This window comes from Sceloporus undulatus, chromosome 4 (genome assembly GCF_019175285.1).
Source record: "Sceloporus undulatus isolate JIND9_A2432 ecotype Alabama chromosome 4, SceUnd_v1.1, whole genome shotgun sequence".
NCBI classification, from domain to species: domain Eukaryota; kingdom Metazoa; phylum Chordata; class Lepidosauria; order Squamata; family Phrynosomatidae; genus Sceloporus; species Sceloporus undulatus.
In genome coordinates, this window is record NC_056525.1 from 156,610,086 (window position 1) to 156,624,849 (window position 14,764).

Here is a 14,764-nt window from a genome sequence, read left to right on the forward strand (position 1 = left end):
AACACAGAGTTCTCTTCTTGAGGACACAACCATTCAATTTTGATTACATATAGCAATTCCATAATGCTTCTCAGGGATACATACAGCTCTGTTTCATATAGTTTGTTTTTTACGGTGGTGGTGAAAAACAATCAAGTTTTTCTTTTTCTTTTTTCCCCCTTTATTTTTTCCCCCTTTAATTTTCTCAACTTGGCTACTATTTGCCAGTCCCTTGGTTAATCTTTTATTCTAGGCAAGAAATCAAGAAACACCAAGATTTTACCCCTTCACAGCCCTTTAACTAAAAAATGCTTAGGACTTCCCCATCAAGTACTTTTTGCTCAACACAGCTGCTGGCAGAGAAATTGGCTCCAATCTTACCTCCCACCGTTTCTTGTAGCACAGCTGCTTCTGTTGGGAAGTTGTTTATTTCTCTTCCCCCTTTCATATCCCTGACCTTTTTTTTCCTAAGAAGTTGTGCAGTGTTTGGTGTCACAGTGATGAACGAGATGTGATGATGAGTACCATACCGAGGTTGCAGCATGTAGAATTGAGGCTGGGGGGAAGCAGCCTAAGTAAAAGACAGGGCTGGAGGGAGGAGTGAATGTAGAAGTCTGACAGGATAAGCTGGCTGACAGCCCATGTTTATAGGATCTGTGAAGAATACAGATTAGAGAGAAATGGAGGCTGTGCTGCCGATGTCATTATAAATCTCTTGGTTGCACTGTTTCCCGTCCGGGAGGTAAACAAATAAAATAAAGGTCTGAATGTTGTTCATGCTAAATGTGTTACAAGGCACTTCCATTTCACTCTCTACCATTTGAAATAGAATTTGGAAGACTCTGATCACTGTGTACTCCTCACTTATCAGAGTGGTGTGAAGTTGCAATAGTAGTATTATCCCAGTTTAGTTTCCATTGCAAGAGAAATTCTAAAAGTCAGGTGGCTAACAGGAGAAGCTAGGCTTACTCTTTTTTCTAGATTACAGAAGAGAGCAGCTTAAAGTAACAAGAAGCATACAGTTCTATTCTTGCTAACGAATTAAACAATTGGAGAATGGGGAGAATGGAAAACTGTCATGTAAACAAGCAGATCAGCTGATGGTTTTTGAATCAGCAGGCAACTCACAGGGGAAATTCAGAAGCAAACAATTTGGCAGGAGTTGAACATGCAGCTGTTCTGCCAGGAATATTAGGAAGGTTAGATGATGGGTTATGCAGTAGAAAAAGAGTTATTGCAGAGGCATAGTGATTTCAATCCCAGGTGGTGAGATAACTCTGGAGGGCAGGCAGGAATATTAAAGCTTGTTCAAGGATGTTCCTGTGAGAAGTGCGTGGTTGCAGGAATGAAGGGGTGGTATGGAATGAGAGGGAGAAATGTGTTAATTGTAACAAAGAAGAATGAGTCCATCATGAATGTGAAATTGTATATTGTAATTGTAATTAGACAATGTTAACATTTGCTTTTTAGTTCTGACAATAAATGTCTTTGGTATGTCTTTGGTATGGAACTACACTGCTGATTAAGTTTTGCTGAGTTTCAACTACAGAAACCAAATTTTCTGAACTTGGGGGCTCAACAGACCTCCCCAAAAGGGCGGGCTGAAACTGCCCATTTTTGCTCCCGGGGGGTGCCGCAGCAGCCAAACCACATGGCGTCCCTCCGCACCAAAAAGAACCCGGAAAAAATGGGTTCTTTTAGTTGCGCATGGCTGACACAAGAGTGTGCACTTTCAGGCATCGATGACATGAATGTGCCACCACGATGTGCGGACACTGCGCAATGCTTGCATCATCATGGCAGTCCCTATGTGGATGGGAGGCTGCCATGATGGAGCCATCCGTATGGACTAGGGTTTGTGAGAGTGAAGATGCTGCATGCTCCTGAACCCTAGAATCGGCACCAGGATGGCGCTTCAACCCATTTGTACTGGGCCTTGGTTAGCTGGTGGTCTTGACACAAATCAGGATGTCAGTAATAAGAAAGTGCAATGCACTTGAGGGGAAAAATTCCTAACTTCCAAAACAACACAGTGAGAATTGAATATACTCAGTGGGCAGAATCTGCTAATAGATCTATTAAAAAACAGACAAACAAAATGAGGGAGACACTATGAGAGAGAATGTCCTGGAAGAAGGTAGACTTGAGTAAAGTCCTGAACAGGAGCACTCCAAACTGCAATGTGTTGTTGCTTGTAATCTTGTCCAACTGAATTTCATTGGTTAATTCATTGGTTAAATGAACTAAATGCTGCTCAAGGTGACATCCATTTCCAGATGTTGGCTGTGCAAACGCTGTGTTAGAGTCTTCATTTTGTTACCACCATATTAGGTCCAGATGAATTGTGAAGCTTGAAGGCAGATAGGACAACCCTGCCAGTTATGCTTATCACTGATTTCAAGGGGAGAGATTTAAAAATGTACAGTGCACCTGCTCCATACGTGGGCACCATACATGGCCTCCTGTTTACGCAGAAGCTGTGTCGCCATTAAATGAGTGGTGTGTGTGCCTGCCGCGTGTGCCACACTGCTGCGAGCACAAGCCCCATTCTATTGAATGGGGCTCAGACTTACATGGGATTTGACATGCGGGGGGGGGGGGGGGAAACGGATCCCCCACGTAAGGCTAGGCTCTGCAGAACTTAAATCTGCAGTTGAAATCTATGTGCTCCAAAACTGCTTAGCTTAGTCTGGACTGCTTGTCAAATTTGTTCTGAATTGGTGAAATACATCCTCTTAACTTGAACGACATCTTTCCTAGCTTTAGCTGCACATGGCTAACACTCATATGTCTATATTAAACAAAGAGATAGGTCTTCTCAGAGAAATCAAACCAAGAAAGAAAACAATTTTTTTTCAAGCACTCAATGCAATGTTAATGGAAAACAACAAAAACGCACAACCTTGACATTCATCTCTACTTCTAAAGAATACCAAGTTTTTAAATATGTTATCAAACAAGCAACAGTTATATTTCCATGATTTGAATGGTGCTTCATTTCATTGCATTAGCCATTTTCTTGACCTTGCACTTTAGACATCTTTGTTTTCACAGAATTTCTACAAGTCTCTCCATTAAATATGAAATCATCAAATTTCTGCATTTATAGATTTTTTTTTTGTGCAGGAAAGAAGTCTAAAACAGCAGGAGAAATAGTGATTGTACAGTGTTTTTTAAAATGATCTTTATAACTGACATGATGTAAGAATGATATCAATTTTTTAAAAAATAATGATAGTTTTCAAATGATTTGAGTTCAGTGCCTATACAAGTCTATGTTATTTCCTTTTTGTGTGTTTCTAAACAATTGTTTTGAGGGAAGCAATAGTATCACTATATTCTGTTTTGGTCAGACCTCATCTGGACTAATATGTCCAGTTCTGGGTAATATAGTTTAAGAAGTATACTCTGACAGGTGACCACTACCATCTTCTGAGGTATTCCATTCCAGTGTTAAAAAGCTCTTACCACCAGGAATTTCTTCCTAACATTTATTTGGAATCAACTTTCTTATAATTGGAAACAATTGGAACATCTGAGGGGAGGAGAATCAAGCCCTCTAAAGAGTTGTAAACCCTGATGAAATTCTATTAAGGTGATCATTTTAGTGACACTAGGGCATGTTTCAAAACCTAACAACATTCTCTGACCATAGATTTTCAAGGCCAGAATACCAAATTGAGATTGATCTGCTACCTGGCAAAGGTGTTGCATCATGGAATTCATCCCAGAATCTTAATAGCAGATGGATCAAAGGAGCAGAACTACATCACTGTGATCTCTTTATCAACCAAGTCAGAACGATGTGTGTGCATGCTAAACAGAGGCTCAAAATAACAAGAACTAAAAAAAGTAGTTTCTTGTAATTTATACATTGTTTCCAATAACGCAGGTGTGATACGTACTGCATTTGCAAATTAACTGGGGATAAAGTCTGGTGTAACAGTAACTTTTGAAGGGAGCATTTATAGGCCTTTGCCCTGCTAAATGATAAAGGAGGGGTGTCAGAGAGTTCCAGTGCTTACTTTGTGATTGGCACTGCTGCCTAATGCTCTGTGTGGATATTTAAGTTGCAATGACGTAGAAAGGAGGAGAGTGTGTTTTGCATTGCATGTTCTTTTAAATTCAGAGACCTAGGCTCAAAACACTGCAAAAAATATTCAGTTTGAGACCAGTTTAACTGGAATTGTACTTTATTATGGCACCAGAGTTCTTTGACAGAGAATGCTAAATGTCTCACAGAACTACAGTACCCAGAATTTCCTAACATTGAGCCAGGGCAGTAAAAGTGGTCTCAAATTTGATTATTTCTGCAGTGTGTTTCGGACCCTAGTCATGTTAGCCTGGAATATCAGTACCAGAAGCTGTGGCATAAGGTTTCATAGACTTGGTCTGAAGGAGTAGACCAAAGGATGAAGCAGATGGGGCAGTAGAAATGGCCAGAAGCAACCAGACACTATATGTCCTAAGGGCACCCGCTGCTGTGATGTTGAAGAGGCTGTGAAAACAAACTGTAAGAAACTGCTCCTTTCGTGGCCAGTTTTGGGCCATGTTTAGTGGCCCTGGCACAGGCTCCATGTGGTCTCTGAGTGATCCATGGTTCCATGCATTTCGGATTAGGGCCACTCAACCTGTATATATATTGCCATGTGTGTCTCACAATGTTTGACTGTAAATGTGAGAGTTGCCCTGGTTTGTTGTGTTCCTTTGAGCTTTTGTTAGAGGATCATGGATTGAGTGTTAAGTTTGTCCAGGCTTATTTACTGTGGCACGCACGCTGGTAGTTTCATGGCTTGATTTCTGCAATGCGCTCTACATATGGCTATCCTTGTACCTAGTCCAGAAAATTCAATTAGTTCAAAACATGGCAGCCAGATTGGTCACCGGGAGATCTGGGCTGTCCACATAAAACCAACCATAAAGTCCCTCCACTGGCTGCCTATTAGTTTCCGGGCACAATACAAGGTGTTGGTTATGACCTTTAAAGCCCTTCATGGCTTGGGCCCAGTTTACCTATGGGATTGCCTTCTCCCATACAATCTGCCCTGTATGCTCAGGTCCTCTGGGAAAAATTTACTGCATCAGCAAAAACTAGGCTGGCTGCAGTTATCCAAAGGACCGTCTCCTCTGCCACTCCCAAGTTATGGAATGGCCTACCAGAGGAGATCTGAATATTGCTAATCTTGACTGCTTTAAAAAAAAGTGGTCAAGACGGATCTCTTCTGTCAGGCCTTCCCACCTCCCATTGACTGCCTGCTTTGTTTTAATAATTTATTTTAATGATTTAATTGTATTGTTTTTATTGTAGGTGGATAGGTTTGTGGGATATTGTTTTTAATTGTATTTTAATGTTCTTTTAATGTTGTTAGCCACCTCGATTCTAACTGGAGAGACAGGGTATAAATAAAATCTTATCATTATTATTTATTATTATCCAGGGGCAGGGATTATGTTTATGTCTTGTCCCTGGATTGGCCCGATGACCGCCCTTTGGGGCCATCTGTTTGAGGCCCACGTCTACAGAAGCTTATGGTACAACCTCTCTACCACAGTTAGTCTCAAAGGCTCCACAAGATCCCTTTCCATACTAAGTTCATCTTTTTAAAAGTAGCTAATAACCAATTGTTTTAATTACTCGTGAAAGCTGGGAATGCAAAGAATGAGTTTTTTAAGTGCAGCAATGACAGTAATTAGACAACTTGTTGGTCCTTGGAACCACTACAGTGGCATATTCCTATTAAAAAGCAACATCCCAAGCCCTTGGTTCCCAGTGGCCAGCTCTAGAACAAAAACTGGTCATGTAGCCCTCAGACACTTTTTGTGCCTCTCATACCACTAAGAAGTTTACAGTGTTCTTCACCACACAAGACAGACCACAGAAATCCACTGAGTGACCCTTGAGCAAGTCACACTTTCACAGCCTCTGAAGAAGGCAATGGCAAACCTCCTCTGAACAACTCTTGCCAAGAAAAAAAAAACTGTGATACGATTCCCATGCTCCAGAAATGTCTTGAAGGGGCACACCAACAACAAAGCTAGACCTCTGTGAGAGGCAGACTCAATTGCACCCCTGCTGTTTTACTGCTCACCTTAATATTAAAGCAATAAAGCAACAAAACCATTCAGAACACTGAATTTCAAATAGACATTCCTGCCTTATTTGTTCTTTTGCAAATGAACTATCTGAACATTCTCACACCTGGCCTGAGAAGGTTGCAAAATTCTTGTTAATATAATATCTTCTTGTTAATATAAATTTTAAGGGGCCTGAAAAATAAAATACATATACTTAGTCATCTGGAAAGGATTATTCTTACATTCCTATGCTGAGCTTTGCTGAGCTTTAAAACAACCATGAAATTTCTTTATAATAAACATGTCCTGCTTATTTTGGTGGGATTTCCCCTTTAAATGTAGTGTTACAATTTCTTGTCAATTTTCAACATTGTATCAGTGGTGAAGATGCAGCCTGGAGGAGAGGTTCTGTTTGGAAGGGGTAGATTTGGTGTCCAGTCCTACCAATATTTCCCGAACTCTTCTGTGAAGTATTGTTATGCTTCTTTCTCTTAAACTGGACTGCCTATAATTCTGAAACTCAAAGTCAGTCCTAACTCCTTTCAAATCTGGGAACCCAATCATTTGGATACTGAGCACTGATAGACCTTTACTGCCATCTCACCAAATACACTTTTCTGAATTGTTCTGAAAATATAGAAAAAAGACCTGCTGAACCCAAGAAAGTTCAGATTATCCATTGATAATGTCTGAAAATTATTTGCTGTGTTGTTTGTTTTTGGAATATACACTGAGCATCCCAAAAGCAGAATTTTGGAGATTTACCATTGTCACAAGACACAGAAGTGCCATTTTCTCAACCAGCCTGTATCTAATGATGTCAACATGATTTACAGACACTGTGAAACTCTTGTAAATTATGAGAGTGATATATTGGTTCCACCAGATGGCAAACAGTGAAACAGAAAGGTCAAGTAATTTACCAAATATCTCTCAGAATGTCTCAGCAGAAGAATGATGCTTAATTTCTTGTTTCTTTTTTTCTCATCCTATCTTTTTCTTTATTTCTGCATTATATCTTCTTATGGTGACTTTATCAAAGCACACTTTGGCCACCATATTTTGCCTAATATAATGCATCATAATCAATTCTATTACAGTTCCTCCGACTAATGACATTTTTCCCTCCCTGTAGAGGAGAGATTATAATTGCAACACAGTATACTGATTCAACAAAAGTGGGATTATATATTACCAATTAGAGCTCTTGTAATTATTTTCACCACCAGTCTATTAAATTGCTTCTTTCTCTCCCTTCCTTAAATGGAAACAAAGGAAGAAAGAACAATAAATGAATGATAAACAGTGTATAACTCAAAACAAAAATGGATACCAAAGAAATCACAGGGGTGAAATATGAACAGTCTATAAATACAGAGCTATTTGCTTCATGACTTTAAACTCTATTCTTACTGCGAGATGTTGCATGCTATATATATATGTGTGTGTGCATATTCATTTTTAAAATAAGTCCCTAATGGTCTGTAACACTCATTACAGTGATCAAGACAAAGAATGCAGAGTAGGTCTATCTAGATGGAGTGGGTCTGATGAATTAGGCTGCATCTACACCACAGAAATAATGCAGTTTGACACCACGATGCAGTTAGAACCACTGCCATGCTTCAGTGCTATGGAGTTCTAGACTTTGTAGTTTTGTGAGAAATTTAGCCTTCGCAGTCAGAAAGCTATGGTGTCACAACAAATTAAAAATTCCAATATTTCATAGCATTGAGCCATGGCAATTAAATCAATGCTAAACTGCATTATTTCTGCAGTGCAGATGCAACTTCAGTTAACTACCTACCACATCAGGACATCCCCAAGTGTACCATGGGATGGCATCATGCTGAGGGGGCAGATTGTTTAATGGAAATGGGAATCATATGGCACTCAAAAATATTCTTGACCTCTAACTCCCAGCAGCAGTATTGGCCAGTATAGTTATAGGGAGGAATTCTGGGGTGTGTGATCAAATGATTCCCACCCCCTGTTGTAAAATATGCAGGGATATAACCATGGGGGAAGCAATGCATCCAAATGAAAATTCTGCCCTCATCCAAGTGAAATTTTCTTTTAGTCTCTAAATTGCTAGAATTGCAGAGAGTGAGACACTGAAATTTGTCCACACCTAGAACTTTTAGGTTTGCAATGTTTTCATTTCCTTGGTAATTTTAACCCATAAATGTGTTCACCCATAAAAAAGTTTTTTCCTGTTTCTGTATGACTTTGCAATAGATAGCTGGATGGATAGTCTTCCCAATAAATATTTCTAAACATATCTCAAGCGCATCTCAGAAGAGTCTATGCTTTCAAAAATCAACATCTATCAGTATCACAAATATGGAATTCCTTCCAAATATGGAACTTATGCTTAATTTTACTCACATTTCTTTCAACAAAGCTCAGGACAGTTAACATCTCCCACATAAGTTTATCCCAGGCCTCCCAAGTCTAATGCTACTGCCATATTGCACACCACTTTAACTGTCATGGTTCCATATTATGGAATCCTGGGATTTGTAGTTTGTTGTGGTACCAGAGCTCTCTAACAGAGAATGCTAAATATCTGACATAACTACAGATCCCAGAATTCCATAGCATTGAGCCATGACACTTATAGCAGTGTCATTCTGCATTAATTCTGCAGTGTAGATGCAGTCTAAATCAAGTACACTCATTACTATACCATGATGGTTTTCAGTCCTATATATATATATATATATATCAACAACTTTCTGTTAAAAAGATGTGTAAGTGGGTCACTATCCATGCTCTTCTTCATGCCAAAAACTGTTTTACACTTCACGTTCACTCCCATGCCTTCTTTCTCTTTTAATCTCTCCTTAGACCACTTTTTCTCTGTCTATATAATTTCTCTTTGCAGTTTATCTGGCTTGACTTCATATGTTAGACACTCCTGAGAAGAAGACATTAACACTTGAACTTTATTTAAGGAAAAAGGATGACACCTCCATTCAACCTTTTGAGCAGTGATGTGATCCTATTCTGTTAAAGTTAATGTAATAAGTGCTAGATGAAACACTTCTTTCCCTGCCAAGACCCAAGTTCAGGAAACAGTGATTCTCCGGTGACAAATGATAACGCCACCAGCTTATAAAGCTATGTAAAGAATACATGCTTTTTGCTCCCACTGAAAGAGTGCAGAAATAGGATGAGGTGTTACACTGGGAGAAGAAGCAGACAACCCATCATGGATTTTACTGGGGGAGAGGAGGAGTATTTATTTATTTAATTTAACTTAAATAGGAATGTAGTTCATTTTCTTCTTTTCTGAAAGTGGTTTCATAGATGCATATACTGGTTGTAAATAAGGATGTTTAAAAAATCTTCAGTTTTATTTTCCCCCGCTCTCAATAACCAAGTATGTTTAAACTCAAGTTCTTTGCTCATCCAAACATGAAGAAGTGTGCGATTGTTGGTAAATTCTTTTTTAAAAAATATAATTTCATCCATCTATAACCAACCAAATTCAGCTTTACCTGGCTAAGATATGACCATATTTTCCTCTTAACATATTATTGCTATGGATGAGGAGTATGTTGAATGAAAGATAGATCTCATTTATTAATTTATGGAAAGTAAATTATGTGAGAATGCTTTCTTTGCTGTTTATTTAGCTGAACTGAAAGATACAGTTCGAATGGTGTTCAAAGAACTCTGAATTTATAACTGGAACATACCAATTTAGATACACAGGATGAGAAATATAAAAGAAACATGAGAAAGCAATGATGAAAACAGCCTTGTTAGATTTGTGAATGTATATGCAAGATAATGACATTTTCTGAGAATTTATATTTCAAAATGGGAGCGGGGGATAGATGAAAATAGAGGACCCTATATCATTATCATAGCACTTGCCACCACTTTGTGAAGAGCCTTTGTAGAAATTCAGTACTACAGTCCCCCTCTTATTATTACCTAACCACTGCATCACCAGATGGAGAAAGTGACTCTTGGACTCAGCCCTGAGGCTGAAGGCCCAAGTTTCAGAAGTGGACAAGAGAGTATTTGCACAATTAACATTTGTATGTTAGCTGCGTCTGTTGCTGGAGATGTAAAAATCTGACCATGGTAACACACATCTGGATTACATACCATTTGGATTATTGAAATTTAGGGCCTTATAACACGGGAGGAAAGTGCCCAAATCCCATGGATAAATGGGGTTTAAATCAGGGAATATCTTGCAAAGGTGGGATTATTCTCAGATGAAGTAGGGCTAATAGAGCATTAACACGACATTAACCCATGCAGAAAGTCGCAAAAATCATGCCGCTTTTTACTTTTAGGAAAATCCAGAAAGTAAAAAGTGCCACGATTTTGCCCACTTTCTGCATGGGTTAATGTCACATTAATGCTGAATTAACCCAACATGTCTGAAAACAATCCCACTTTTGCAGGATATTCCTGGGATCTAAACCTCGTTTATCCATGGGATTTGGGCACTTTGCCTCCCGTGTGATAAGACAGTCTACTTTGAGCTGAATTTGTAAATTGTCCAGAAGTTTCAATAGGCCCAAAATGTTTCAATGAGACTGCTGACCAGGGATGGTTATAGGAAGAGTATAATTTCCTTATAGAAACAGTTTCATGGGGTATTGGTCCATTTCAAGGCACAATTCAAAACATTATTGTGACTATCTGAAAGCCTATATCTCCCCATTTGAGCATATCCAAATCCTACAGTCTTTGGGGAAGTTCTTTCTCTCTATTCTATCACCTTCACAGACTGATCTGATGAGGACATGGGAGGTAGCCTTCTTGGTGACTGCTCCTGGGGTTGTCAGACCCTCTCTCTGCTCACTTTTTGTCAGCAGGCAATGCCTCTCTTATTTAAACAGACCTTCAGCCTTCAACTGGTAGGGAACAAATACATGTGTTTCTTTGTGTTAATGCAATATGTATTTTGTGTGTTTTTCATTGGTTTAAATCAATGTTTTAAAATTAATGTTTGAATTGGGCTTATTGTTTATTTAAAAACAACAACACTTTAACTTAGCAGAATGCCTGGATAGGGGTTAAGAAAATCACAAAATTCTCTGCATCTGACATCAAAGAACCCATCTTTTCAGTTATATATAGATAAAATAATCCTCAGACTAGCAAGTATGTCACAGAAGGAAAGAATCAGGCTAGAAAACTGCCATGAAGTGTGATTAATAAAGCATGGTTATTATTCTTAAATGAAACTAATTTATCTCTTCAAAGAATAAAACCAACCAATCCCCAAATTGCAGGTCTGCAAAGCTAAAGAAGTCATGAAACACTAATCTCTGATAATGCCTGGTCCCCAGTGGAATAATTTTGCATAGTCTGTTAAGCAAATGAGCTCTCTGGGATGCACAAGGAAAGGGTAGTCTTAAGGAAAACAGAGCAAAGCAACTGTTTTACAGTATCCACTTAAAACAAATGAAAACACACAATTTGTTAAATTGCATTAACCCAGAACTAAGCTCGTGATCAAAAACAAAACAAAACAAAAGTCTTGACACACATAAAAATGCAGAGTTTTGTTTGCTATTGCTTTTGGCTGGACTGCCCTAGTCTCTGAGTGCCCCCCAGAACCTGAGTGGACAAAACCTGCAATTTCATTCTTTTCAGAGAAAAGCTAAAACCCAAGATGTTCTTATAAGATGCTTTGCTGATTACAGCCAGTACTTTTACAGCTTTTCTTAACCCTGTAAACAAAAAGGTTCTCATACAAGTTCAAACCTGTACTTGGCTCATCCAGATCCTCACTCCTGACTAAGTACAAATGTTTTCAGGCAGACTCTTCTTATAACCTTCTCCTTGTTTTGACCTTCTGCTTATTAATCATAGTTTTATTTATGGGCCACCTCCTGGAATCTTCTGGGACAGAAGATGACCTCCCTTCCTTTCCTCATCCCATCATCTTCACACCAATGACCTTCGAACTTCTTCCCCCTGCATAGAGTGCAGTTACTGGGTGCCTTTATGGGTTACCTCCCTTGTCTGTTAAGATTTCCTGTACTTCTCTGATGAACATCTATTCCTATTTCTCCTCTCCCTCTGTCAAAGCTCTTCTAGTTCCAGCTCACTGCTTTGAGACAACTTGAGTCATTTGGAGAACCAATTTTAGGAAATCATAGAGAAATCAGGCAGAAAATAAATGTAATAATAGAATTCATAATAATTATCTCCATGTATTTCTTCCTCTTCCTCCAGAAAGGGACCAGTGGTGTCATACAGTGGCCCCATAGCTACTACCAATGCCTGGTTTAAACACTGCTGTTTTAAAATCAGAGCAGAGAATCTGGAATGAACATACAGCAACTGGGTCCTTTGTTTAGAAGTAGGAAAACTGTAGAATTCTAGACATCATTTGACTAATATTCCCAGCATCCTCACCATTGGCCATTCAGGCCAGTGCTTATGGGAGTGTGGGATCTACCACAGCTATTAGGGATCTAGCATCATGGTCCACAAGTTCCTGATCTATCTTGGATCATTGTTTCTATTTAAATTTCAATTAAATTTGGAAAGCTAATAAAAGATGAAAGCAAATATCTAATTTCCCCAAAAGAATAAATTTAAACATATGGTAGATCATGCAGGTTGATGCAGGCCCTAAACTTTATTGTTATGGTGCCTGACGCTTTTGCCAGTCAACCCATTTTTTTTAATGTGGCATGATCTTCAGGTGATATTTACTGAAAACCACTCAAAACCAACTTAGGTGTGAGAAAACACACAAAACACATTCTAATAAAAGTACACCCTAAAACACCCAGATCCCACCTTCCAAATGTATTCCAGTCAAAATGATGACCAGAAAGGAGTCAACATAATGTCTGATTGCCATTTTGTGTAGGATATGTCTAAAAGAGGAGGTATGTGTGGGCATCTTTGCATGGGGTGGGTGAGACCCAACCCTCTGGAATAGGAGAGAAATTCCCCACCACTGTGATGTATCCTACGTGGTAACGTCTCCTCTAATTTGCAGGAATTCCTTGATATAATCAGAGATTAGGCTTACAACTCACAATAAAAACACCACTGTTAATTATGATGATGCTAGGGGGTAAAAAGTCAATACAACAGTGACATCAGCTGTTGGTCAAGCTGATGGTCATTTAGTTGGTCATTTAGTCAAGCTGTTTTTCCTCAGAAATTTGGCTCAAGAGAAGACCACTACAAAATATGAAGTTTGCCTTTGATACAAAAAATCACAAACTGGTTCTAGATGGGGATCACTTTAAAGGTATTCTTGGGACTAATTCCCACTTATCTCTTGATTTGATTCCTGAACTGATTCCTGAAACTGGTTCAGCAGACACAGTGGTTCCCACTATGGTGGGACGCCTTACCTTCCGCCATGCTCCTGTCGTCCCGACGTCACCAAACTGTGACGGAGGCTCCTGGTGGGTTCACGGATGGCACTTTTAAAGGGGGATGCTTCACTTTTTGTCATGGAAGCATTCTCTTAATTGTTAGGAAAAGGGCTCTTTTTAATCACGATTTAATCCCTTATTTAAAAAGGGCCCTTTTTCTAACAATCACGAGAACGCTTCCATGACGAAAATGGAAGCATTCCCCTTTAAAAGCGTCATCCACGATCCCATCAGGAGGCTCCCATCACAGTTTGGTGACATTGGGGTGACGGGAGCATGGTGGAAGGCGGAAGACATCTGATAAACACCATAGTGGGAACCCCTGTGTTTGCTGTGGTTTCCCCGCCATGCCTCTCTCTGTCCTTCTGGCCATACTGGTAGGCTGAGGATGGAGGAGAGGCTGGGACAGAAGGAGAGAGGCAGGCTGGGAGGACTGAGGTACGCTGGGGTGGAAGGAGAGAGGCAGGCGAGGACGGAGCAGGCGTGATATGGCTGGGAGGCTCCGAAAGCCACTGCCAGTGGGAACCAGGGAAGATTTGAATCCATTTTGAATCCACCTGGTTCTCACTTGGGCTGAATTAGTTTATTTCTAAATAAATTGATTCAGCCCCCCAAAACTCCCTTTTACCAGCATCTTTTTGATGCGGGTTAAATGGGCAAAAACCATGACCCCCTTTTCTGAATCGCTTCAACGATTTGAATTAAGTGGGAACCATGGTGGTTTAAACCGAATCACTGGAATCACAATCTGGTTGAAACCATAGTGGTTATTAGGCCTTGGATTCAGAGTTATCTGTGGATGAACTGTGATTGCTAGATTATCTTTAGCTATCTCAGGTTGATGTGACCCTATCTAGCTAAGAGAAATTTCAACACAAATGCCATATTCTGGCTACATTCAGATTACATTGTGACAATTTGATTTATGTGGGACTTTGAGGACAATTCAGATAAATCAGCCGACCAGAGTATGGCAGTCCATGAGGTGAGAGGGAGATGTCTGAATGATTTTCTGTGTATATTGTGACAATTAAAGTTACTGTATGTTTACTTGCAGACATAGTTTAAAATATAGATTTGAGACTAAAATCATCTGCTTCTGTATAAATCTACCAACACACCCAAGCATTAATATGGGCAATGGCAACCCTACTTGTCTGTCTGTCATGAAGGATATGGCTTTGTTAATGGTGGCCCTGTACTTGTGGAACTGCCCATTAATAATCTTGGTACCACCAAGAGCATTGGAGAAAACATGATGCTCTTTTTTCCCCAGTTAGTCTCAAAGGTGGTACAAAATCTCTATACATATTAATTCTATAGGCTAACAT

The 14,764-nt window shown here is 39.5% G+C and overlaps 1 protein-coding gene across 7 annotated transcripts in view; it reads right to left on the bottom strand.

Annotated features, from left to right (window-relative positions):
- CDH12 (cadherin 12) overlaps positions 1 to 14,764 on the bottom strand; it is a 788,808-nt gene that overhangs the window by 477,921 nt on the left and 296,123 nt on the right. The window contains exon 1 of one of the 7 annotated variants that reach the window (XM_042465306.1): positions 361 to 506. The exons of the other annotated variants lie outside the window; for them this stretch is intronic. The gene's annotated coding sequence lies outside the window, so the exon portion shown is untranslated. Of the gene's footprint in view, positions 1 to 360; positions 507 to 14,764 lie in introns of those variants that run through there. 7 annotated transcript variants of the gene reach the window in all.